The sequence below is a fragment of the Miniopterus schreibersii genome, assembly GCF_964146895.1.
Source record: "Miniopterus schreibersii genome assembly, chromosome: X".
Classification (NCBI taxonomy): domain Eukaryota; kingdom Metazoa; phylum Chordata; class Mammalia; order Chiroptera; family Miniopteridae; genus Miniopterus; species Miniopterus schreibersii.
Window position 1 is genome coordinate 27688052 of NC_138104.1, and position 27935 is coordinate 27715986.

At 42.1% G+C, this 27935-nt stretch overlaps 1 long non-coding RNA gene across 1 annotated transcript; it reads left to right on the plus strand.

The window, feature by feature from the left end:
• The first annotated feature begins 277 nt into the window (after positions 1–277).
• Positions 278–25410, plus strand: LOC308550910. The gene is made up of 3 exons (XR_013997980.1): positions 278–429; positions 20270–20456; positions 24993–25410. It is a non-coding gene; the product is annotated as an uncharacterized lncRNA (long non-coding RNA).
• The last annotated feature ends 2525 nt before the right edge of the window (positions 25411–27935 follow it).

Here is a 27935-nt window from a genome sequence, read left to right on the forward strand (position 1 = left end):
GATCTGGAAGCTTAAAGGCACCGTTATAAACTGTTCATGTTAATTTATGTAACAAGTTAAACCATTTAAAAATGACCACAACGTACAAGCCAATTGAGAAAAGGTTCAATATATGGCTATGGTTAAGAGGACAGATGAGAGTGACCTGGATCTTTGAACCAAGAAATCTGCATGCAAGGTCGATGGGCGTGAAGGAGTTAATCCGGGCGGGGGGGGGGGGGGCGGGGAATGGAGAGCTGAGGCGAAGAGGATTGTGGGAGCTATGTCGTGGGTGGGCGCCGGGGAAATAGCTGGTGTGCATCTCTATTATGACCGACCGTAAGTGAGGGCTACCGACAGGCTAAGGTCTGGCCGCTGCCACTGCAAGTGCTCTCCGAGGACGCAAGACAGGGGCCGTGGGCAGCTGCTCGGAGAGCAGACGAGGCGGAGGTTTGTAGCACATATTTGTGCTGAACGCGTAGGAACATCTTTCCTCCAGCCGCACAGGGACATGGGAACAAAAGTAAGAGGGAGTGAGGAGTACTGGGAACTGACAGACTGATGGACCCGGGAGCGAGAGTTGATGACGTTGGTGATGGAAGGGAGAATGTAACTATGTTGTGGAGGGCTCATCGTTGAGATTAGTTATTTTTTCTGCTTCTCTGGGGATGGGGGACGCAGCTAACAGATGAATGAAGAGTAAAGTCAGGGGGGTGAAAATGTGTTGTCGGCTGGGCACCAGCACATATGAATCGTACTATATGGGATGATTTTATTGGGCCGTTGGTTTAAGTTTTATTATTATTATTATTAATTATTAATTATATTGAATTCATTGGGATGACACTGGGTAACAAAATTATACAGGTTTTGGGTGCACAATTTTACAGTACATCATCTGTACATTGTATTGTGTGTTCACCACCCCAAGTTAAGTCTTGTCCATTACCATTTATACCCTGGCCATACCCTCTTCCACCTTACCCTCACCTGCTCTCCCCCGGGCAATCACCACACTGTTGTCCGCGTCCACGAGTTTTTCTTTCTTTCTCTTTTTTTCTCAATTCCTGCACCACCACCACTCCCTTTGATGGGTTGATCGATTCCCTTTAACAAATTACCAAGTGCCTGCTCTGTGCTGGGTACTGAAATGGAGGCTCTAGTTGAGAAATTACTCTTTATCCTTAACATTTACAACCTGTTAGCTACTATATGCACTTGGAGACAGGCAATTACAATACAAGGAGGTAGAGATAATACATCAAGTGTTTTGAAAGCCTACTGAGGCCACCAAACCCACCTGAATGTGTGATCTGGAATGGTCTTTGATGGGGTGATTTGACATATATTTTGAAGATAAAATAAGCAGGGCAAAACTATGAGCAATTTTCTCCCAGGCACCTTCCCTCCCTGCTTAGCTGGGGTGTAGTTACCTGGAGAACTGAATAGCACTTAAGGCCCAAACTAGTTTATTACTGGTGAGAGTATTTGCCCACCGCAACCGCACCTCCAGGACCTCTGTTAAAGAGTCAGAGTTACCTGAGAGCAAGGCCTTCCCTTGCATATGAAGCCCATAAGCTCTACAGAGTAGGAAGAAGGGCTCTTTGGCCTAAGCATTTCAAATACCTCCATGCCACTCTGGATTTACAGAAAACTCAGTTCACAGCAGGGAATTGTGTATCTACCTGGAATCCTGAGCAATATTTTCAAACTTCTGAATCATCAAACCTGCTGCTTTGTTTACCAGAGAAACAACAGTGTAGCAGACAGTCGAAGTCAGTGATTCTCAAACTTTCCTGTGCATCAGAATCGGCTGGAGGGCTTGTTTAAAAACATATTGCTGGGCGTTACCCACAAAGTTGCTGATTCAGTGGGTGTGTGGTAGGCCCCCAGATTTCATTTCAAATAGGTTCCTAGGTGATGCTGATACCGCTGGTTCTGGGACCACACTTAGAGAACTACTGGTCTAGACAGAACTCACATTAGTAAACTAGAAAGGACATCTTTAAGGAAGACTAGGCAAACTCCTAAAGGTTAGATGTACCTGAATTAAGTCACAGTAGATATGAAATAAAATGGCTTTGTTTTTGTTGTTCGTTTGTATATTTTGAATGGATGAGCTAAGATGAATGTTCCTAAACTAAAAAAAGCAAGGGTTGCCCCAGTTTTTTCTTCACTCATAGGTGTCAGAGTTCCTCCAACCATAAGTTGTTTAAAAAACAAATTAGCTATTTTTTTCAGATATCTTGCTGAGTTACATACAAGTACCTCGTTGTTTATAGTGGAACTCATACCCCACTTGTGTCAGTACCAAAAAAGGGGTGTTCCTCATTTCTGGTAATAAATTGTATGAACTTTAAAAATGGAAAACAGTTAATGCAAATCTATTTGACACAGAAAGATTAGTATAAGAAGTCAGAATTGAGAAGGTGTGATGAGTAGGGGTTTTTTTTCACCCTCAATGAAAACCCTCCTTCTCAGAAGAAATAAGTATTCACTCTAGAGCACAGAGGGAAACCAAATCTTGCTGTGCCAAGGTTTAACATGAAACCTTCCTTTAGGGATTAGCCTAAGCACTCTCCTGGAGAGTGGCAGTCCACAGTTCTACCTACCCTCCAAAGCCTCCCATGACCCCCAAAAAGGCCAGGACACATTTTCAGAAATGTCACTAATCATTCTAGACTCCTGTCAATGTTGGATTCCAAATCTCTCCCCAGGCCAGTTACAAAATAAAACAAAACCCAAAAAACAAACATGCAGATATTTATAAAATACACACAAAAGTCCAAACAAACTGGTCTGTGTCTAATATGAGCCTTTGCAGGGGCCAGCAAGATGCTAGGATGACCAGTGCCCTAGATGTTTCAGAAATCTAAAGATTTGACATATCCACATTCCAAGGAAGTCAACAGGACAGTACAGGGGAGGAAAATGTTTTCCTTTACCCTCTTAATGTTCCAGACTTGGGTGTGAAAATTAAAGTGACAAAGACAGATTAACAGGAGAGGAACAAACAAATGTATTTAATGTTTTATGTGACACAGGAGCCTTCATAAAGAAAGAAAGACTCAGAGAAACAGACCTGAGTATTTTATGCTAGGTTTGATGAAGAGTGGACAGACAGTCATGGAAGGAATAGGAGAGGTTAAGGAGTATGAGGCAAATATAGTAAACTGGAGGAAACTTAGCAAGGCCTGTTTGTTAGTATTCTTTGAGGTGTCCCTTTGTCTATAGAGAAAATACTCCTTTCTTTTGGGTATAGGGATGCGCCTCTCATATGAGGGTTTTATGACCTGTTTCAAGGAGAATGGGGGCATGCGGTCTTCCTGCTTCTTCCATTTTATCAGACTCCCTCAGCATAAAATATTCAGTGTGCCAAGGTTTAATATTTTGGGATAGCATGTCCTGAACCCCCTCAACACTCACACACATGATACTTGAATATTAATTAAATTTTGCGAGTTGGTGAGCCTCTCACTTATACTTGTGCTCTGATTCCTCCCCTCCACACCAGTCCTCATTTCTACCTAATCTGCACCTAGTCTTACAGAAAGGATAATTTTCTGTGAAATGTGAGAAGATAAAAGGAAAGAAAACGTATGTTTGAACTATGCATCACTGGGTCCTAAGTGATTTCTAAGTAGCAATGATTTCATTTTCATGCTTGAAAATGCAATATCCCACAGACCCTAAGAGTGGACAGGTAGATGCAGAGAGAATTTTGGTCCATATATGTCAGACTAACAAACACATGATTACTCCAGATTTCAAATTCAGACAGAATTGTTTCCAATCCACATTTCCTGCTTGCGAGAGCTGATTCCCTAAACAGCTTTAAATCAGTATGTGGCTCTAACCTGAAGTAGAGTGGGGTTTCAGGTCTGGCACCTAACCACAAGGCTATGAGAGGTCATTGTTTTATTTGAAACAGTTTTTCTGAGCATGAGAGTCCTTGCATCAAGTAAGCGAGAACTGTAAAGGAGAGGGAAAGCAATTATCACAACTAAGATCACATTTTTTCCTTGCAGAATAAGATTAGAGAAAAATGAAGAACTGTCTAGGAGGAGGAGGCAGAAATATATTCTAGAATCTGGTATCTGCAACTGATGAGCCAGTTGCCAGGTGTGTAACTATTGCTTTTCCCATAGCAGAGACAAGTACCTGTATGCATGCAGCCAGGTTGCCCTTGGGGCCTGTGACCATGTTGGGGACAGGGCAGCTATTGCCAGTTATTATAGTAACCTGTCTGCACTTGATAAGGTGATGAGGAAACCTAGAAAACATAATCTTACATATATACACGTATATGTTTATATATGTATATGTGTATATATAAATATATATTTAATAGGGGCATTTTAGTAGCTTCTGGAGGTCTAAGGAATTCATATAGTTGTCTTTCAAAAGTGCATTATAAAAGAGCCAAACACAGAGTCTGACTGAAAGCTGAAGTTCAGGAAATCAGAACTGACCTCAGTAGAAATGTGTTCTCTGATTTCAAGGTCCTTAGGAGAGTTGTCAGTGCCCTCTAACCAAAGACCACCAGGCATATGCCTGTGGTAGAACAAGTAAGGTCGATTACTCAGTGCATGTAGGGAGAATGCACACCATGGGGAACTTGGAGGGCATCTCAGAGGTGTTAGAAAGGATTTATTATAGGATTGGGACTTGTATTATGTGACTTGGGGGAGGGTTTAAAGAAGCGAGGCTTTGCTCTGGATTGGATTCTGTTAGGAAGTAACGGAATATACATAGGGGGTAATTCTATTATTGGGAATGTTACCTAGAAGGAGGCTAATTGGTAAAGTATCAGCAGTCTCTATTAGCCAGGATAGGAGGATACTTGGTTATTTTTGTGGTTTGGTCAAAGTTTATGTTTTGTCTCTTTTCAGACAAGACTGCAGTGGCCTTGCTTTTGTTTTGGTCACTGTGGTCACATAGTGGCTTCGTCTGATGTTGGTGATCTGTGAAATTATGTTCATCAGGAGAACACCAAAGCCTAACTTTGAGGGCCAGGCAAGCTCACATATGTCCGTGGCTGCTTTTTCCTTAGAGTTATCAGTGCTGGGTTCAGTAACCTGTAGGAGACCAAATTCCCTTTCTGCCAGGAGTCATATATAGCAGAGAAATAATTAGATGTGCTGAACAGGAAAGATTGGGACTGGATGTGGATGAAAACATCTGGTTACCCTCTAACAGAACTTAGGAACCTCTGTAAAAATAGTAGTCTCCTGAGGTTGATTTTCCTTTTTTTTTTAAAAATTTATTGTTGAAAGTATTACAGATGTCCCCCATTTTTCCCCCTTTACCCCCTCCCCCATTTCCCATCCCTCCCCAGTTCTGCCCCTGTCTGTTGTCTGTGTCCATGGGCTGTGCATGTATGCTTATAAGTTCTTTGGTCAATCTTCCCGCCCTCCTTCCTGCCTTCCCTCTGAGGTCTGTCAGTCTGTTTCATGCTTTCATGTCTGTGGTCCTATCTTGTTCATCAATTTATTTTGTTCCTTGGATTCCACATATAAGTGAGATCATATGATATTTATATTTCTCAGATGGTTTCCTTTTAAAAATCAGATCAGAATATCCTTAAGGCAAGAGAAGTAGATGGGAGAATGCAGAAGATTGTATTTTTCAAAGATGGCCACAACAGTATCTTTCATCCCACACTGTCTTCTATAATGTGACCTTGCCACTCTTCCATTGAAGAGTAGGGTTGATGTCTGCTCAGCTTTGAATCAGGGCAGATTTTGGTTGTACTAACCAATAGGACAGGGAGAAATGACACTCTGACTTCTGAGGCTGGACCAGGGGTGGGGAATGTCCTGTCTGCCGGCTGTATGTAGCCTGTGAAATTATTTGGTCTGGTCCTACCAGGGCAACTGTGGGTGGGACTTGAAATTCAATAAATCTAGGAGCTTTTTTCATAGCTAATTTTTAAGTTGATAATTTTGTTTGGCCCATGAATGATATTATCCAAACGGCCCTTGGCAGGAAAAAGGTTCCCCACCCCTGGGCTAGGCCATAAGAGGCAGTGCAGCCCGGCCGGGCGTGGCTCAGCGGTTGAGCGTCGACCTGGGATCCAGACGATCAGGGTTCGATTCCCGGTCAGGGCACATGCCCCGGTTGCGGGCTCAATCAATGACTCTCTCATCATTGATGTTTCTATCTCTGTCACTCCCTCTCCTTTCCTCTCTCTGAAATCAATAAAGATATATTAAAAAAAAAAAGAGGCAGTGCAGCTTCTGCCTTATCTGCAGAGACATTGACCTTTAAAGTCCTGAGCTGCCATGTAAGAAATCCAACTACTCTCAGTCTGTCATTTGAGAAATCCTAGGTCCATGGTGAGGCGACCTAAAGGTCTCTGAACAGCAGCCCTAGCTGAAGTTCCAGCTAATAGCCAGCATCAACCAGGAGGCCTGTGAATGAAGGCACCTCTAGATGATTAAAGCCCCCAGCTGTTGAGTCTTCCCGGAAGCTGTGGCCCCAGACATCATGGAGCAGACAGACATAAGCCATCCCTGCTGTACCCTGAGTTCCTGAAGCACATAATCAGAGAGCATAGTAAAATGATTGTTTCATGCCACTGAGTTTTGGACTGGTTTATCACAAAGCAATAGTAACCCCAATGGAGGTAGGAAGTTTGATTAACAAAAGGAATGGAGTAACAGGAACAAGGAAGGCAAGTAGTTGGTAGAGGAAAAACAGGCTAGTGACAAAGCATTTAGCTTTGCTGCTGCTGGGCTCTTTGGTCCCAGAGACCCCAATGTGTACAGAAGTAGGCAGAAGAGGGAAGAGTAGAAAGAGAAGTCACTCAGTATGCTAAATGAAACTTCTGCAGATAATTGCACTGTATTTTAAAATAAGATCTTGAACTATTTAATTATTTCTTTAACTGAACATCTTGGTTAAAACTAACAGGAGTGTGGGATTTTTTTTCTAAGGAAATAGTAGTCATATTAACACTAGCAAATTAGTGAATAGCAAGATTTAATATTCTAGTTTCCTATGGTAACAATCCTTTGAGGAAATCCCGCTAATCATTTTCAGTCAATTATCTTGAGTTATTATAAAAAATAATTTCTACTTTGCTATGGCTTATATGAAGGCTTGCCTCAGTATGCCCTATTTGAGATGTTTACATAAGACACTGATGGTGTTAGTGTTGAAACTGTCTGTGAAGACTGTTAGCTCTTCAATCTTCCTTGGTAACAGTACTTAGTAACCAGGGGGTTAGAGATGTTTGCTCTCCTCTATCTCATTGTATGAGGTTGGAGGAAAACACATTATTTCTAATGACATGTTGGAAATAGGAGTTTCATTCATTTTTTTTCCCCAATATGTTTTTATTGATTTCAGAGAGAGGACGGGAGAGGGAGAGAGATAGAAACATCAGTCATGAGAGAGAATCATCGATTGGCTGCCTCCTGCACACCCCCTACTGGGGATTGAACCTGCAGCCCGGACATATGCCCTGACTAGGAATTGAACCATGAACTCCAGATTCATGGGTCAATGCTCAACCACTGAACAATACAGGCCAGGTGGAGTATCATTCTTCATAAATTAATTTTTAGAGAGGGGCGGGGAGAGGAACATTAATGTGAGAGAGAAACATCGATTGGCTGCCTCCCGCACACACTCTGATTGGAGGTCAAGCCCACAACCTGGGCATTTGCCACCTGACCTGGAATGGGACTAGTGACCTTTTGGTGCATGGGTCAATGCCCAACCAACTGAAGCACACTGGCCAGGGCACAGTCTCCTTTTTCATAGCTTGATGTTCTCCATTAGATAAAGGAGAGGAAAAAGGAAGAGGAAGAGCAGATGAAAGCAGTATGCTTCATGAGGACAACACATTTTATCTGTTTGGTTCACTGCTATATCCCCAGTGCCCAGAACAGTGCCTGGCACATAGTAGGGACTCAATAAATAATCATTGGAATGATAAGTGATGGAGGTAAATAGCCATTCATGTACAAGGATGGTAACAACAACCTTTAGGAGTGTGGATATTGTTTACTTATTACAAGTTCTTATTTCATGCATTGCCTCCATGCATGAAAGGAGAAAGCCAGAAACCCTGGCTTTTTCTGTGCTTGTATTTTTCCATGGCTCCCTTGTACCACTTTTCTTTCCCTGGTAGCAGTTTTGAGGACTGTGAGACACTGAACTCTTGCATTAGTGTTCTGATAAAAGAAAAATGTGATGTACTGGGCTTGAAATGTCTTTGTTTTGTGTAAAATATTTCTTGGAAAATAATTTTATTAAAATAAAGCAGAAGTCATTACTAAAGCTGCCTTTTATTGGCCTTGGTCTCCAGCATCAGACAGGACACTGTGGCTGGGATCTAAGTTTGCCCAAGAAGCCCTGCTGTCTTGATGGAATTGACCCCAGGTAATGGAGGCCATGGATGTTAGAGAAGCAAAACATAGTGAACAGACCTGAGGAAATTAAGGAATTTTACCTAGGAGAGTGTTTTCAGGAGTTTTATTTGGTGGTTTTAATCTTTTACTAAAAACAAATTTTGGGGAGCTGACGGACAGATCATGTAGTGACAGTGCCCTGGGGATGGGAGGTTTTTAGGAGCTCCAAGCTCTTCTGTCCCCTCCAGTGACTGCTGGGTGGCTGGTTTTCATAGTTTACAATGGGCACCAGGTTGCTAATTTTCAAGACTACCACTGAGCAGAAGAGAGGGGCATGAGAATAGGGCAAGTTAAAAGGCCCCAAAGATCTTAGCAAGATTCAGTAGTTTTCTTGAGTAAATACTTCTTGGATTGTTGCAAGCTTTTGAATCCTTTCCAAAGTTCTGAAAACTGATTTTAACACACTTTTCCTGTGTTTTCATTGCTGTTTGGGAGGAATGGATCTTTAGAGGTTCTTGCTGTGCCATTCTGAAAGCCCCTACTCATAGATTTTTATTCTATTTAGAGTGCAGTCAGATTACCATATAAAATAAAAACCTTGATGTGTGGATATTTGGGTCAGAACTTCTTAGCAGTGGTCAGGATTAGCACTAATGAAAATGCTGAAGATGGCCTCTTCCTGTGTCTTCAGGACTCTAAAAGATGATCCTGGAACTGAGGCTGGGCTGTGATCATTAGGAAGCCAGTGGGTGACAATGACAGTATGGGCAGCCAGTGCAATTGTGGTTTTTTTGTTGTTTTTTGCCTCTACTAGGCTGTTTCTTTCTGTGCTCATAGACCCCTGAAAACCTGGAGATATATTTGAGACAAATTTCTTCAGAAATGGGCCACCAGCTCCCCATTACTGTTCACTGTATTCCCCAGAAAGTTTGTTAGACTTGGGCATTTCCTTTAGAAGGAATTTGAGAGAGAACAATATTAAAAACAGGGAAAAAAACATTTGCAGTGAGTAGTGGGCTAGAGAAATCAGGGAAAGCTTTCAGCAGGATGCATGGGATTTGATCTGGTCCTGCAAGAATGTGTTAGTTGAAGAAAATAGGTGGTGAGTAGGAAGCAGTTATATTTAATGCAACCCACTGAGATATCTAATTAATTTCCTTACTGAGCCACTGCAAGAATAAATCGTAGGCTTATCCCTGGGAGAAAACCAGAGACTAGGCAATGATCAAAAAACAAATGGGGAGGCAGTATATCATAGGATCAAGAACTCAGGTTCTGATGTCAGACTACTTAAATTCAAATCCCATATTTTCTGCTTATGTTTATTATCTGTATGACCCTGGGCACATTACTTAACCTCTCTGGCCCTATTATCTTTATCTGTGAAATGGGAAAATCTACCTGCCTCACAGGTTTGGTGAGAAGATTAAATGGGATAATGCTGCAACAGTGCCAAGCACAATGCCTTGCACAGTGTAAGTGCTCACCACAGAGCAGCCATATTTTTAATCTGTGAGTCTAGTCACAAATCCAGATACCAAAATGCATAAAGCCTGGAAACCTTGTAGGGGTGGTGAAAATTGAAACTGTTTTTTTTTAAATTTATCTTTGTTGTTGGAAGTATTACAGATGTCCTCTTTTTTTCCCCATTGACCCCTTCTACCCTGCATCCACGCCCCACTGCAGGCCTTCACCACTCTATTGTCTGTGTCCATGGGTTATGCATATATGCATATAAATTTTTATGTTAATCTCTCCCCACCTACTCACCCACTCCAGCCTTCCGTCTGAGATCCTTCAGTCTGTTCCATGCTTCTGTGTCTCTGGATCTATTAAGTGCTTCCTGTAATTGCTTTTTTCTGTTCTGTGCACCTTTAGAATTTGGTAGCATCTTCCTGAAAATGCCAGCATGGTTCAATCGTGTTAGGAAGAATCATATGGGGAGGGGGGTTTGTTTATATTTGTGACAGAACATTAAACTGAGGGCACTCACTTTGGGGCCAGAGGGTTAGGGTTGCAATACAGGCAGGGATCCAGCAGAGAGACTCCTCAGAGTCTAGGTGAGATTCAGGGGGATGGAGTCAGGTTCTTGATCCGTGTAACCTCTGTCAACAGAAGTTCACTGTCACCAATCTAATGCCAACAGGAGTCCCCAATCTGGGGTATGGTAAAAGGAGAAACTTTGTTCAGATTAACAGTTTGCAAACCAGGGAAATCAGCCTCTGGTGGAAACCAAAAGTGTACTCCACTGAATAAAGGAAAAGTCTTTTTTGTTAGAAAGTCCCTGCCTTGGTCCCAGATTGGCCTATTTTTATGTAAATGAGGAATCCAAATTAGCACTGTGTGATTGGTCCAGATAGCACTGTCCAGATTGGTTGGCTTCATAGGTTCTGATTGGTTGTTTTGGGGCCACTCTGGTCAGTATTGATGCAAATGAGGATATTGCTGGGCAGTTCTGATTGGATGAGGTAGGTCTTGGCCCAGTGGTTGAAAGATGATTCCAGAAACTCCTTTATAAGGGTTGGCTCATTTGTCAGGAACACAGTGCAGAAGGGTTGGCATCTGAGTATGCAGCTTTTCTCTGAAATGCATAGTGAGTGAAAGGCCTCTGTAGGCAATAGCTACTAGACTCTTACTATAAATTTGTGCCCAGTTAATCACAAGGAGTCCTTCTTGGCAGATATAGTCCTTCTCAAGGTCCACATCTCCTACTAGGAGATTCTACTACCTGAGCTTTTCTATCCTAGGGTTTCGGAGGTCCCAGGCTTTTATTTATTCAGTCATAGAACAGGCAGTGGGGCAGGTGCAGTAGTATTTTTTTTTTTTAATATACATAGGCTCTGGACTCAGGCTAGGCTTGAATCTGAGCTCTAGCATTTCCTAGTTCTGTGACCTTGAACAATTTACCTAAACTTTCTGTGCCTCTGTTGCTTTGTCTGTAACACGAGGATGATAATAATATAACCTGTCTTGCCCTGGCCAGTGTGGCTTAGTTGGTTGGGTGTCGTCCTGTGCAAATGGTTGCCGGTTTCATTCCCAGGCAGCTCATGCCCAGGCTTCAGGCTTGATCCCCAGTAGGGGGCGTGCAGGAAGCAGCCAGCCAATCCATGTTTTGGTCTCACATTGATGTTTCTCTCTCCCTCTCCCTCTTCCTTCCTGTCTCTCTAAAAATCTTTAAAAAAAAAAAAAAGAGTTAAATGAGTTAATACATGTATATATAGAGGACTTAGACAATTTCCTGGCATATATTAAGTGTTCAACAAATGTTAAATATTATAACAACTATTTCTTTTCTAGTGGGTGGGAAGGTGGCTATGTTAATTATGTTTACATGTCTAATTTTCTGTTTATATGGTCAGCTAATTTTGTTCACGTTGTGTTTCCCATGTGTCTGTCCTAGATACAAAACTTATAAATTAAGTTTGTTGGGTGAATGAATGAATGATCACAGGTATGCATCCCTAATATAGTGAGATATGCTATAACAGAGCTTGAGTACAAGGCACTTAGCAGGGCATGAGGAATATTATATGATATGCTCAACCTAGAGCAATTCAGAGAACATTTAGTTGAGAGGGGCTGTTCTCTTCCAGAATTTTCACAGATCACACTGCATCCAGAAACAAGGTAAAGCGATGCTAGAGAGCCACCAGGTGGCAGTATTGCAAAGGAGTTCAAGCAGCGGAGAAAAAGACCGGCTCTTTCCAGCCTAGAGTTCATATTTATGTCTAAGGCAGCTTTTCTTGCCTCTCCACAAAAGTTCAAGGCGTGATTTATTCCCTTTTACCGCTAGTCTTGGCGCATTGCCATTCCTACCCAAGGCTGCTTGGGAGCCTTCTGGCCCTCTAGCTACTTTCTCTTTACCAGGCAGAGGAGAGAAATGATGCTGAAGTGTGTTTCCAGTTCTTGGGATATTGGGCTTCTAATTCTCATACCACTGAGCTTCTGTTTCTCTTGCTATACCCCCATGGATGAAGTTAAAGGGGTGAAGGGAGAAACAAAACTAACATTTTTTGAGATAACAGACACTATATCAGTAATTTTATATAACCTTGTCATTGAATTGCCACAAAACGCTGAGAGATTAATTTTGCCAATTATTTTCTCCATCACCCAGTTTCAGCAATTAATAACATAGGTGTGACCAGTCTTGTTTAAGCTATACTCCCACCCAACACCATTGGATTATTTTCAGGCAAATCCCAGATAATATTTCATTGAATCATTTTACTTTTACATACTTTCTTACATACCTGTAAAAGATAAGGACTTTTTAAACATACCACAATACCATTATAACACTTTTTAAAAACCCTGGCAATAATACCTTAATATCATGAATTGACTAACCAGTGTTCAGATTTACCCAGTTGACTCATTTTTAAAAACTGCATTTGGTTTATTCAATTTGGGATTCAAACAAAGCGTAGATTGCATTCATTTGATAAGTGAACTGTGAGCCATTTTACATGGAGAGAAACTGAGGATCAGAGAAGAATATCTGTTCAGTTTTCAAGAAACAATTCTCTATTGAATCAGACCTGGTACCAGATGTTGGGGATACAAAGATTAGAAAGAAACAGATCTCTAAGCTCAAGGAACTCAGTCTTGTGCTCCTGTAGTGCTCTGTGAATGTATCTGTCACAGGACTTACCACATTATGTTGTATGTGGTTAGGTATCTGTCTTCCCAGATAGATGGCAAATTCCTTGAAAGGCAGGGGCCACTTTGTGGCCAACATTGTATTCCTAATACTAGCATAGTCCCTGGTATATGGGAGGTATTTAACAACTATAGGGAAAGGAGTCATTTTGTCTGACTAGGCAGTGGGAACCAGTGAAGAGTTTCCAGCAGTGCAGTGGCATGATCAGGTTTTCACTATAAATAAATAACTCAGATTGTCAATTGGGTTGGAGGCATGACAGACTAGAGGCAGAGAGGGGACTACTGTGGAAAGAATGACCATGTTAGAGAAGATGAGAGAGCCAGACCAGGCAGTGCATATGGAGAGAAGACAGATTGGAGAGCTACTAAGGATGAAAATTTGGCAGGACTTGGCAATTTCTTAGATGTAGATAATAAAAGAGAATGAAGAGTTCCAGGTTTCTGGCTTGGGTGGTAGTGGTGCCACCAATAGATTCAGAGTAAAGAGGAGAATCAAGTTTGGGATGGAGATGATGTGTTCCATTTTGGACATGCTCAGGTTGTGTCTGTGTGATATTCAGGAGGTACTATCCATCAGGATGTTTGAGACCAGGGCTCAGGCAGGAGGTCATCAGTGAATATCTGGGAATCACATGTAGTTGGAGCTGAAAAGCCTGCCAATAGATGCCATCACTCTGGGAAAGGACATGAAGTGAAACAGGGAGTAGAGTAACAAGGGAACCCTGACAGTTACTAAAGGGGTGGAGAATGAGAAGCCCATGAGAAAAATGGAAAAGGAAGAGCCCAGGATATTGGAAGAAAATCAGCATAGTGTGGTGCCAGAGGCTGAGGCAGCGTGGAGGATGCTGTGGAGGAATGTGATTGGAGGCAGGGCTAATTGGGGTGGAATAAAGTGGGACTTAGGCTGTGGGGTAGGGACTGCCTCCCAAGGTCTTTAGTAGGTAAAACTGGGGGGCATTGAAAACGGTAGCTAACACTCATTGAGCGCTTATGTGCCAGGCACTATTCTGGGTGCTTACATGAATTATCTTATGTAAATTCTCACAACCAATCTAGGGGGTAGATAAACATTATCATCATTTTATGCCTGAGGAAGCTGAGATACACAAGAGAGAAAGCAATTTGCTGAGGATCAGAGAGTCTGGATTCAAGCCCACCATGGTTCTGAATTGGTTCAAATAGCACGGTCCTGATTGGTCAGTGTTGTGTGTCCTTATGGTCATTGTGAAGCTGCTCTTATTGGTCAATAAAGATGCAAATGAAGATATAGCTGTGCCTTTCTGAGTGGATAGGACAGATCTCAGCCCATTGGTCAAAATGCCATTTCAGAAACTCCTTTATAAGGGTGGGCTCTACTGGACTTCAGTGCAGGAGGCTTGGCAGCTCAGTCTGTGGCTTGCACCTGATATGCAGTGTGAGTGAGAGGGCTCTGTCAGCAATGGCTGTTAGACTCTAGTTATGAATTTGTGCTCAGTTAACCAGGAGGAGGTTTGTTTTTTTTTCCTTTTTTAAAATAGACTTTATTTTTTAGAGCAATTTTGGTTCACAGCAAAGTTAGTAGAAAGTACAAAGAGTTCCCAAATACCTACCACCTGTACCTGACAAGCACAACTTCTCTCACTATCAACATCTCCCACCCGAGTGGTACATTTGTTACAAATGATGAACCTATATTGACATATCATTATCATCCAAGGACAGGTATAATCCTTGCCCTAAAGAGTTTAACTTCTAGTGTGGGAGACAGCTATTAAAACAAGTAACTGCACAAATAATTGAATGAGAAGGTGTGGATTCCCTGGCACATAACAAATGTACAGAACATTTATTCTGCCAATATACATTGAGTAAGGTTGCTAGACTTAACCAATAAAAATAATGGATGACATATTATATTAGGGTTTACATTTGGATTCACTCTTAGTGCTATACATTCTGTGAGCTTTGGCAAATGTATAATGACATGTATCCATTATTACAGTATCGTACATAATAGGGCAGTGTAACTGTTCTTAATGATACTATAATGGTCATCCACTGTTATCTAGGTTTTTTCCTGTTATCTTCTAGGAGTTTTATAGCTTTTCATTTTACATGTAGATCTATCATTCATCCTGAGTTCATTTTCTGAATGATATAAAGTCTGTATCTAAGTTAATTTTTTTGCATGTGAATGTTTAGTTCTTCCAGCACCCTCTGTTGAAAAGACTATGTTTTCTCCATTGTATTGCCTTTGCCCCTTTGTCAAAGATAAGTTGACTATATTTATGTGGATTTATTTCTGGGCTCTGTACTCTGTTCCATTAATCTATTTGTCTGAGGAGGAGTCCTTAGCAGATATATTCTTTCTTGAGGTCCACAGTGTGCAGAGTGAGAAGAGAACTGATAACAAAGCCCAGTATTTAAGGGGAGAGCGTAAGAAATGGGTCTCTTAGAAGACCAAGAAACAGCCAGAAAAGTGAAAGACAAACCAGGAAAGATGGTATACAAAAGCCAGGGAAGTAGAGTTTCACCAAGGAATTGGTTACTAGGGTCCAGTTCAGGAGGAAAAGCAAGCAAAGCAAGCATTGAAAAGCATGCATTGGATTTAACAACTAAGAGGACTTTACTTCAGAGATTGTAATTTCAGTGGACTAGCAAGGAGTGTTGTCAGATTGCAGTGGTTTCAATAAGTACGTGGTGTGGTAGGCTTTAACATGTGGCTGCTATTAACCATTCCTCTCAGTAATCATGCTCCTGTGCAGCCCCCCATTCTTGAATCTGGTGGGCCCGGTAAATAAGTTTAACTGATAGAGTGCAGGAAAGTGAAGTCAAGTACCTTGTAACTTTTGCATTGGTTTTTTGGAGTCCTGAGCAATCATGTAAAAAAACCCAATCACCCTGCTAGAGAGACCATGTGAAGAGATCTTGAGATGACAAGGAGAGAGCAGACTAGCTGCGTCCACTGTTCTAGATATTCCCAAGATACCAGACACACAGGAAATTATCTCGGATCCTCCAGATCAGCCTAGACACCAGCAGAATACCACTGAGTGACCCTAGTAGATGCCACATGGGACAGAATTGTCCAAAGAGGCTTGCCCAAATTTCTCACCTATGTAGTCATGAGTATAATAAAATTATTATTGTTTTCAGCCCCAAGTTTTGGGGTAGTTTATTACACAGCAGTGTATAACTGGAACATTGGGCATTGAAGTAATAGAAACTGTAAATGCATGTTATACTTCCAATAAGCTTGGAAAGGGAAAGATTAGGTGGCAGCTAGAAGGTTTCATAAGATTGAGGGAGGATTTTTTTAAAGATGGTAGAGACTTGAAAATGTTCATATGCTGTGAGGAAAGAGCTAGGAGAAAGAGAAGGTTGAAGATGCAGAAGAAAGAGGAGTGGCTGATGTGTGAGGTTTCTGAGAAGGGAAGGGATGAGATCCAAAACTCCAGTGGAGGGTCTGATTTTGGACACAGGGGTAGTGGGATTCTTCAGCCTCTAAAGCAGGGGTGGGAATATCCAGCCCATGGGTTTTATACGGAACCAGAAAATCATTTGGTTTGGCCCTACCAAGGCAACTGCAGACAGGACTCGAAAGTCAATAAACCTAGGAGCTTTTTTCATAACTAATTTTTAAGTTGATAATTTTGTATGGCCCACAAATGATGTTATAAATATTCAAATCACCCTTGGCAGAAAAAAGGTTCCCCACCTCTGCTAAAGTGTCATCCCTCCTCTGGATCTTTAAAAATGTCAAGATTTCCCATGTACCAGGCTTAAGAGAATATATGAAAGTTAGTTGGGCAGTAGTGGATTTCCCAAGAATTGGCTGACTGAGGCACTTTCTCTGGTTTATTTACTTAACCCAGACCAGAAAGTGACTTAGTTCAATTGTTTCTCTGTTAACTAGGAACTGATTCTGTCTACTGAGAATGTTCGGAGCAGGAATAGGTATCAGGTTTGAAGATAGTAATGAAGATTTGGAAGAGCTGTTGTTGAGAAGTGAAAGCAGGAACTGATTAAAGTTTTATAGGAGGATTTCCAGGCAGTATTATTAGGTTGGAAACCACAAAAATGGGATGGCACTAATTATCATACCTATGATATGTCCTTTATTAGGGCTTAGAAGCTATGGCATAAGGTAAAGACAATCCTTGTATTAGATAGGACAAGGGTGTCAAGGTCTGGGCAGTTCTTATTAAATCTATTCTTGTTAAATGTTAAAATACAGCAGATGCAGCTGTAACCAGATGAACTTGACTAGACTCCAACTGGATAAGTTTAGTCAACTGCAAAGAAGAAATCAGCATGTAATTAACCAAATAGTGTAGATAAGCTATGGCTAAAACTTCCCTTAAGGGAGACAGAGCTTTGGATATGAATCCCCTGTCTTCTTTACTTGCTTTAAGTAAATAAAACCATCTAACAACAACCACTTCTCCTTGTTGAATAGAACACTCCACGCAGCAGACCCCTTGAGTTCGGGTACAAATCTGGCAACTCATATGGCACTCTTCTAAAGGGACTCCCTGTCTGCCTGGCATGGACCCTTGGTCAAGCATTTGTCAGCAGCAGCTTCTCAGAGGCTTACTTGTCTGCATCTCCACTGGAGGGAGAATCTATTCATAGGAAACTCCAACTTGGTGTTGACCACTGGAATGGCTGCCTGGCCTACTCCACAGTGAAGCAGTGTGGCCACCTGAACCTGTTTTGTTGAGTGCTTCAGAAAGAAGATAAGTCAGCTTCTGTAGACACTTTAATTTTTTTTTAATCCTCACCTGAAGATATTTTTCCATTGATTTTTAGAGAGAGTGGAAGGGAGGGAGGAGGGGGAGACAGAGAGAGAGAGAGAGAGAGAGAGAGAGAGGGAAACATCATTGTAAGAGAGATATATCAATTGGTTGCCTCCCACATGCACCCTGACTGGGGCTGGGGATCAAGCCTGCAACCCAGGTATGTGCCCTTGGCCGATGCTCTAACCACTGAACCAAACAGGCCAGGGCTCTGTAGTCACTTTAATTAGTGTTTCTATTTCTGTTTTGGGTATAGGGTTGTTGGAAGGATAGTTTCATTTCTGTTGCGCTATTGGTTTCAAGTTGGTCGGGCAGGAAGTGTCTTCAGGAAGCCAGATTCAGGACCTAACCTAGGTCTAATGCTGGAGGGTTGAGGAACACCTGTAGGGCAATACAGGACATCCTCAGGTGACAATCTCTGGTCTGGTGGCCTGGTTGTCAGGGAACCCTGGGTCACTGATATTATTTTCAGTGGGCTAGAGGTTATGGGATCATAGTGTCCACCATTCTTTAGTTTCTGTCCTGCAGGAGTTGGATATTTGTTCTTTGTGTATATGTTTGTGTTTGCCTTATATGTAAATGTAAGGAAACTACATTTTGAGCTACAGGAAACTCAAATTCAATCTTTGAATGCAGCCCCTTGGGGTGCGTTCTCCAGAATTGGACCAAGGACCCCCAAAGAGATTTTCCTGTTTATCTGAGTCCTTGTAGGACTCATTTGGTTTGGGAATTTTCCCTTTTGGCTGTCTTAGGGAAAAAGGCTTTGAGAGGGTTCTCTTGGTAACTTTGGTTACACTGAGACAGGCTAAGCCTCTCTTAAATGGATAGTCCTAGTCATCCCATTCCCTTTTTCTCTGACCTCACCGGAATGGTTTCTGTCAGTGGCTTGCCTTTTGGGCAATTAGGGGTGCTCCCTGATGTCCCACTTCTGAGGGTAGATAGGATCTCTTCATCTCTGTCCCTCCAGTCTTCTCCTGAAACTGTTCTGGCTCTTTATCATTAGTTAGAGCACTTTTCTATTTCCTATTCGCCTTCCAGCCCCTTCTGGTGGGCTGGGTTTTCAAATCTTCTTGGAGCTATGCCATTGGCACTGCAGATCATCTTGTTGCCTCAAACTTCCTTGTCTGTCTGTGAGTCACTTGTTCTTTCTTTCCTTTTCTCCCGGCTTCCCAGCTTCTGACTTTGGACAGGGATCTCCCCTTTGTCTCACACAGCATTCCTGTTTTTGTTCCCCATCCTACATCCCTCCTGACAGGTCACCACCTCTAAATTTTACATGGCAGTACAATTTCTGTGGTTTAAGGGACTTAGCTCTGTGTGGGCTTTCCACCTATGGTTCAGAGACCTCTGGCCAGTGGCAGTCTCTCCAGGTTCTGTCTGAAAAGCTTCCTGGACTGATTATTCCAGGGACGGACCTGCTGTGCTTACCTCTGACTGGGCATAGCTGACGAACAGCACTTTCATTTTACAATGAGAAAATTAGGCAATTGATTACTGGAACTATATCTGTTATTTGTTGAATTTGTGTCTTAATCTGGCCATGAAATTTTGTTAACTTTAAACTGGTTTTGAACTTGGCCTAGAGCTGACAAATTAAATCTGAAAGTGTTGTATGTTTGGTTGTGAATGAGATATGTTGTTTGGTGATATTATTTGTTTTAAATGATTTAATTGTAGCAGCCAGAGTTCAATTCCCAGTCAGAGCTTGTCCCATGACTTGTTTGCTGCAGCCACCATGAAGGGGAAGAAGCCCTCTCCTTTTGCAGCTTGCCCCCATGCAAGTATCAAGCACTGGTAAAATGGCATCTGAGGCTTCTTTCCCTTCCCTATCTTCCTCATCTCCAGATATACAGCAACAGCCGTATTGTGCTCAGGTTCCATCACAGGGCCATCCTCCTCTAGGAAAATCTGCCACCTTAAATTCACGCGTTCTGAAGCCAGTCTTCGTGCCTTCTGAGCTTTTCAACTTTATTGTGCACACTCACTTTCTATTTTGTTGTTTGTGTTTGTCAGGCTCTTGGAGACAATGTGTTATTGTCATAATTAGCTAGTTTATTAATATTAATAATAGGAAGAGAGCAAAGGGGAGGCCAGACATTGTGAGCATGGTTACCTGGGAAGCATAAGCCTGTTTGTTTCCCAGGAAGCTACAGCTTCATACCCCAGGAAATCACAGCATTGTCCCTCCAAGGGGATTAACACCCCTCCCTTCTGTCCTCCGGTACTGGATTGTGGGGAGGGAGCAGGGGGAGATAAGAACGTGTGCAGTAAGGTCATGGTGTCCCTTGCCTGCCAGTCTAGCCTGGGGAACAATGGATTAGCTAGGGGGTGTATGCCATCAGAAGCACACAAAATCTTGGAAAGTTAAAATCCCCAGACAAAGAGTTCCCTATCTCTTTTTCTCCCTCTTGCTCACTTGTTCACTCTGGTTCTCTCTTGCTCCTTGACCTGCACTCACCCATGTGTTTACCTGTTCTCTCTCCATAGCCGTGTGGCCTTAAATAGTCACATGGTCGGTCAGTGGCCATGAGGACCCCGCATGCAATGGACTGCAGCTGGGAACAAGCTAAGCTAGCATGATGCTGGACACAACTGTACTTTAATATGGAGCAGAAACTTTGGGGAGTGGCCTTAAATCTGGACCTGCTGAAGATAAGATTGGACTTTTTCCGTGGTGAGATGGACAAAGAACCTTGAAAGGAACCCCTTTAATTTTACATCATCAATAAAGCTTTCTACAAAATCTCATCCTCTTATGGGGGCCTCAGGAAATTCTTATCCTCATGGCACCCCAAGAACTCCCCTGCACCGATAACAAATGGAATGCATTCCATGATCGATTATAATTTTTAAATGGCTTTAAAAGATTCTTGCAGCATACAAAGCTTTGATCATCTGAGCAAAATCTTAAATTAGTAAACAGGCTAACCCAAATGCTTTTCAGAATCACATGATTTGGACTGGTTGAGTTTAGTTTAATTAAATAGGCATATCTTTAAAATAATCAGCATTAAATAATACTTTTATTCTACCTGGGTTTATTAGTTAAATGAGTTCATGTTATCTCTATTACAAAATTTGTCAGCAAGAAAAATAACTTGTTATGATAAAATCTTCATAAGTATTCTAAACTTAATTGTCAAGAGCATGTAAATTAAGTAAATGTAAATGGGATAAAAAGTTTCTTTTAGGTTAGCTCTTAGGCAATAATTATATTGTAATTAATATCCCTTAAACCAGAATGCACCCTGCCACCCCTGGAAAGGCCCAATGTCAGACCTCAGAATTGCCTTCCATTGCATTTCAAATCACCTAACCATGGGTGAATGCATCTTAGCCCAGCTTACTTCATTGGGAATATTTGTTGTTAACATAACTCAACTGTCCTGCAGTAAGAGGGCGCTGGGACTACTCTTGGCAGGTACTGGGGCAGCGGTAGGATTGGCCACTTCATGGGGAGTTTTTGCCTACCATGAGACAACTCTCAGAAACCTCACCCAAGACCTAGATCTTGCCACCAGGATGGGAGAAGCCTTACACGGGATTCAAGGGTCACTTGACTCTTTGGCTAACGTAGTTCTAGATATCAAGCTAGCTCTTGACTATCTCCTAGTTCAGGGGCGGGGAACCTTTTTTCTACCAAGGGCCATTTGGACATTTATAACATCATTTGTGGGCCATACAAAATTATCAACTTAAAAATTAGCTATGAAAAATGCTCCTAGGTTCATTAACTTTCGAGTCCACTTGCAGTTGCCTTGGCAGGGCCAGACCAAATGATATACAGCCCATGGGCCAGAAGTTCCCCACCCCTGTTCTAGTTGAGCAGGGTGGAGTCGGCACTGTCATTAATAAAACATGCTGCACCTATGTCAGTAATTCATGTAAGGTTGAGACCAATATCCAAAAGATATATGAACAAATCTCATGGCTACATAGCTACAATCAGGGAAGAGATCCTGACATTACCTGAGATACTATTACAAATGCCCTTCACACCCTCATATGGCTTCTGCCTTGCCTTGGCCCTCTTGTGGCCCTGGTTCTCCTGTTTATCTTTAGACCATGTTGTTTTAACCTACTTGTCAGGTTTGCATCCTCCAGGTTGCAGCAATTTCACATGAAGCTTATGGTAAGGCAAGACTTCCAAGCAGTCCTCCACCTCCCCATCTAACCCCCCACCACTGCATTGTCGGAGGCTGGCCCTTATAGGCCCCTTGATTTAGCAGCAAGAGATTTCTATTCCTCCTGGGTTTAGGACCACCTGCACTCCTCAGCAGGAAGTAATTTTAGAAGAGACCTCCAGCCCTTGTCCCTTAAGATAAAGGAGGATAGCCGTAGCCAGTTTTGCTCAGTGGTTAGAGTGTTGGCCCGCAGACTGAAGGGTCCTGGGTTCAATTCCGGCTAAGGGCATGTACCTGGGTTGCAGGCTCAATCCCTGGCCCAATCAGGGTGAGGATTAAGAAAAGAGAGAGATTAGCAAAATCAATATCAAAAGCTCAATTATATTTTTATGTACCATTGCATAGCATTTAAATGAAATTTAAACAAATATTATATTTATAATAGAATAAAATCAAATGCAGTTTTCCCCCATTATCCAAAAGTGGAAAATTCCTACTTTACTTTTCCTAAGCCCAAAAGGCATAAAGGTAAGATATTACCACTAATTTCTTTGGAAAAATTTTTGAGCATTCCCAGACTCAAAAAAATAATCTACCATATCATAACAAATATGCTTAATTACATCCAGTTTTACACTAAGTGTAACATGCTAACAAGTTTTCTTAGGCTTTTCTAATACCTTAGGGCACATCTTGCTAGTGGATGTACAAAATAAACCAAGATAAAGTACAGATGCACACAGATACAGTTCAAAGTTATGAGGGGCTGAGGCTGAGCTGCTGAGTGTAATTTCCTGTAAGGAGCTTGGCTGTGCCACTCTCACTGCTCTGGGTGCACACACACTGCCTTTGTAAGGGCTGCCTGCAAAACAAATTCTGAACTCTATTTTCGCTTTTCTTCTTTTTTCATAAAACCAAAAATCCTCTTTGTATTTTGGAATTTCAGTTAGCAAAACAGGTTCTACCCTAGCTGGTTTTGCTCAGTGGTTAGAGCGTGGGTCCATGGACTGAAGGATCCTGGATTCAACTCCAGCCAAGGGCACATACCTTGGTTGCAGGCTTGATCCCAGGCCCCATCGGGAAGCATGCGGGAGGCAACCAGTTGATGTGTCTCTCATATCGGTGTTGATGTCTCTCTCTCTCTCTTCCACTCTCTCTGAAAATTAATAGAAAGAATATCCTCGGGTGAGGATTAAAAAAACAACAACACAGGTACTAATGTAGGTGTTTCATAAAATCAAAGTTACCGGTATAACATAAACTCTCAAAAAGTGGGGGATACCTGTACCTTGAACTGAATAAAATGTGTAAAACCTTAAGTGAAAGTTATAAAGCTTTATTGGCAATACCAAATGGTTTTGAGGATGTGGAGCAACAGGAAGTCTTAAACTGATGGCAGAAGTGGCAGTTGGTACAACTTTGGTAGACAGTTTGGTAGTATCTAGTAAAGTTGCAAGTATACATTATCTGTGAGCAGCAGTTCCACTCCTATATACATACTCTATGTGTGCATATGAGGACCAGGAGACAAAAAAGATGTTTGTAACAGCATTTTCATAATTGCCCCAAACTGGAAATGGCCCAAATGTCCATCAGCAGTAGAATGGATAATTTCTTGTAATTCATAGAACGGAATGCTGTAACTCAATGCTGAAAATGATGAACTAATGCTACATACAACAAAGTTAAACCTCAGAAATATAAATGTAAGGGAAATGAGCCAGATACAGAAGGATACATGCACTGTAGTTCTATTTATATAAAGTTCAAAAACAAAACAGTGTTTGGGGATTCGTATTTGAATGGTAGTGCTCTAAAGAAAGGTAAGCAAGTAAAAGTCATAACTGTCACCAGTGTTTTGCTTTAGAGGAAAGAGGCTGTGATTGGGCAGGAGCCCACAGGGATTTCAGGGATTCTGGCAATGTTCTATCTCTTGATCTGTGTGGTGGTTTGCTTTATAATAAATTGTTATGCTCTATGGTAGACAGATATGAGCAGGGCAAGGACGATGTGCCAGGTACAGAAACTCACCAGGGCAGAAAGCCCCAGATGCCTAGCAAGGGGCAAAACTGGGTAAACAAGAACCTTGTCCCCAGGGTAACCTTTCCTCCCCTAGCATATCGCTGGTCCTGCGGTTTAGACCCCCTGAGCCTTTCCTCCCTAAGGATAACATCTAGGCCTCAGTTGTATTTCAGCTCCAGGCCCAGAAAAGCAGCAAAATCAGGCAAGTGACCCTGTGGCTGCCTCAGGACCAGCTACATTGACTACTGAATCCTGGCACTGACCAATCAGTGGAGACCAGGACCTCTGAAAGAGCACACCTGGAAAGCTGATGAATATTCTATTAAGACCCTCCCCTGAGGCCTCCCCTGAGATTCCCACCACAAGAGAGACAAATTGGCTCAGGACAAAGGACCCAGCAGGCGCTTCCCCACCAAGGGGAGCACGCCAGCACCATTTCCTTCCCCCTTCTTCCCTCTGAATGGACACCACGATGGCAGCTCGTCCCAAGCTTACCCCCTGAACCTGTATCCAAGGTCCCCTTTTCTCTGGCTTCTCAGTGAGCCAAAGCAGCCCAGCTTGGGTTCTCCTGTTGCTTCTTCTATGCACCTTCCTTGTTTCATTGTCCTAAGTATATTTTTGCTGCCATCATGGACCCAACACCCTTTGGCTCAGTGCTGTGTAGCCCTTGCCTTTGGATATCCCCATCCCCCATCTCCATTTCCTTAATTAAACTCAAGTTTTCTTTATCTACCCTCTGAGATGTCTATTTAGCCTGCCTGTGCACCACTGATGTTAACCTTTCACTGCATATTTACATTTTATGCATTTTTTGGCTTTTCCCCTTAAATAAGAATGTTTTAGATCCTGAAGATAATATTAGGATCTATCTCGGGGTTTATTGTGAGACGGAAATGAAAGCATGTAGAGCAATTGGAATATTCCTGGCACTTTGTAAGACCTAAATAAATGTTAGCTATGTAAACACAATAAAAGTTTGCTATTATTATTGTTTTTTTTTTACTTGTTGCCAATACTTCTCAGCTTGCTGTTTGTTTTTTATTTCTGTTAATGCTGTCTTTTAGGTTATTAGTATGAACCCTGAGAAGAAAGATTAGTTTGATGTGTACCCTGAGAAGAAATTTATCTGCTGAGATGGACTCCCCATGGTCAACCGAGGGCCCAAGTTTTATAATAATAAGAGCCTAGTGGCTATTTGCTGATAGGGCCGCCTCATTACTCTGTATACTGGGAAGAACCTTAGACTGAACTCTTGGCTTCTCACAGTATGTCCCGCTTGTTTATGCTGTCTGAGTCAACCACTGCAGGGAAACTTTGTTTTCAACTTTTTACCAACAGACTGAGACCTGCCCTGTCTAATCAGAACTGCACAATTTGGATAGCTCATTTACATAAAATGGACCTAATTGATAAAAGATGGTCTCCCCTTTGTGGAACACAATTTAGGTTGCTACCTGAATGTGTGTCTCCTAGGCTGTAGCTCCTTTTTTGCTCAAATAAATGTTTTTTACTCTTTATTACAGTCTAAAATTAATTCTGATTTACATTGGTCTTTTTTTATAATTTCTTTCATCATTCTTAATCATAGAAAGCCTTCTCCAATCTAGAGATTTAATAAATATTTGTTTTCTTGCAGTTTTAAAAAGGTTGCTTTTGAACATTGATTCTTTTTATTACTTTAATAACAACAAAATATATTATTAAAGAATTAGTACATACTTGTATAAAATCTTCATTTATTTCTCAGATTGATCTGGAATTCATATTTAGTGTCACTGGACAAAGTAAACATCTTTTTTCGAATCAGATACTGAAGTTCCCCTAGCACTACTAATTGAACAATTCATCCCTTCCCCACTGACTTTTGCTGCTGTCTCCTCTTGCAGGTGTTAAATTCACAACCATTTGCACCTAAAGCAAAGATAGGAAATAACTTAGTGTTTGAATGGAATGTGATAATGCAACTGAAAGGGGGGTGGATGGTTGCCAGGCAGCAGGTGGGTGAACTGCAACCCAGAGGAAAAGAAAAAGGGAGAAAAAAGCCTCTATTCTGTCAAACAAGTGTTCTATAAAGATTCCATCCTTGTGTGTGACACACAAGCTACTTGCTCTTATGATGTTTGGCTAATCACTTCATGTGCGTAGACCTCAGTCTCCTCATTCATCATGTGCAGATAGTGATATTACCTACACCACAGGGTACTGTGTACCTGAGAGCTATCCCAAGCAAGGAGTGTATGCTTTGGGGTCAGTCAGCCAAGTTTCTCATCCCTTGCTCCACAACTAACTAGCTGCCTAGTCCTAAGTAGTTTCCTAATTTTCCAGCCTGTTTTCTCATCTGAATATGTGGCAGCTAATAGTAATTAATATTAATAGTAATTTAGAAAGTAAGAGCAGTAACTATTATGGAATTGCTGTGAGAATTAAAGAGCTACTGCATTTAAAAGGTTCCTGGCACATAAATAATCTTTCAATAAATCACAGTAGTGTGGTGATTTTCATTTTTATCCCTATTAAGGAAGGGTCAGGAAGAGAAAGAAGATTCAGCAAAGTAAACTGAGAAGTAGGCACCAAAAAGCTCTGGGAGGGGAAAACTATGAGACAGGGCTGTTATAGAAACCAAGGGAAAAAAGGAGGAGGGAGGAGATAATGCAAGTTATTCAAAGACTAGTTTCTCCTGACAAAAGACTCATTTCATCTGTGAGCAACTAATGAAAATGAAGGAAGAAAGGAAGGAAAAGACCCATAATCATAAGTGGAGGCTATCAGACACAAAATTCTCTAAAAGCTGTACATTGGCTAACTCTTAATCTGATCTGAATGCCCAAGTGTGCCATGTCTTCCAAATAAAGAAAATATATATTTCTCGAATAAAGGAAAACCCAACACAAAGTGAAATAAAGTCTCTCGTTTGCATAATTTTGGTGAAACAAAAATTTAGACAACTGCCAGTTTACACAACAAAGAGGAGGATGGGAGAGGGCCTAAAGGGTATGAATCACAGAACGGTTTTCAAGGAAGTGTTCTATACTGAACCCCCAAGCAACTCCAGTGAAAAGGAAGGTGGTGGTAAGTATAGCATTTATTTACTTTTCCTTTTACTCTACCTGGGCCCAGAAAGAAATTATGATAGCATAGATTGTTTATCTGAGTAAGTTACTCAATTTGGGAAGGAAGTGGAACATTATTGCACTCTGAGATAGAAGAGTGAACAGACATTTCCCTCGCCACCCAACTTTAATTAGGTGCAGGTAAAAGTTGGGGGAAAGGTCCTCTGGGAGGACAGCTGGAGAATGTTGGGGGCCCTGTGGCTTTGGGAGCCTGAGTGCAGCTACCTCCTGCTTGGGGTGGGGGAGGGGTCCCTTTTGGCTCTGGAGAGAGGGAGTGGCTGCCAGGACCCCAGAAGTGCTCCAGAGGGATGTAAGAAATGGGCCTCTTGAGCCTTTACTCCTGGCCAGTTCTCAGCTAGAGGGTCTCAGGCAGAGGGGCCCTCTCAGTCTCCTCCTGGTTAAGAGGGTGAGGAGATGGGGCTTAAAGCAAACCTGAAATGTGGGGTGGGGAAGGAGTGATGGCACAGTAGCGGAGGCTGAGCCTCCACCCCCCTCCACCAAGGGGGAGAGTGAGAGTGTGGGAGTGTGTTGTAAAATGAGATTGTGGGATCATGGATGGAGCAGGAGTAAGAAGCCAGAGAGTGATTCTGGAAGGAGGAGCCCTTCAAGGCAGGTTCTGGGTGCAGTAGCCCAGGGAAGGCTGCAGTGGGCTTCTGGCAGTGCCTGGCTTCTCTCCCTCCCTCTGGGCCTCAGCCTGGGGGACTCTTTTGTCCCTACTGAGTAGGCCACCAACTGCTAGCATAATTAGGGCCCCAACACCTCTCTCCCCTCAAGACCACACAGCCCAGGGTTCTGTATGAAACATCTGGGTCTGCAATTCCTACCAGGCTTCCTGTCAATCTAGATGTGAATCCCTAGCCTGGTCATCTACCCCCTCCTGCCTCTTCCTCTCTCCTT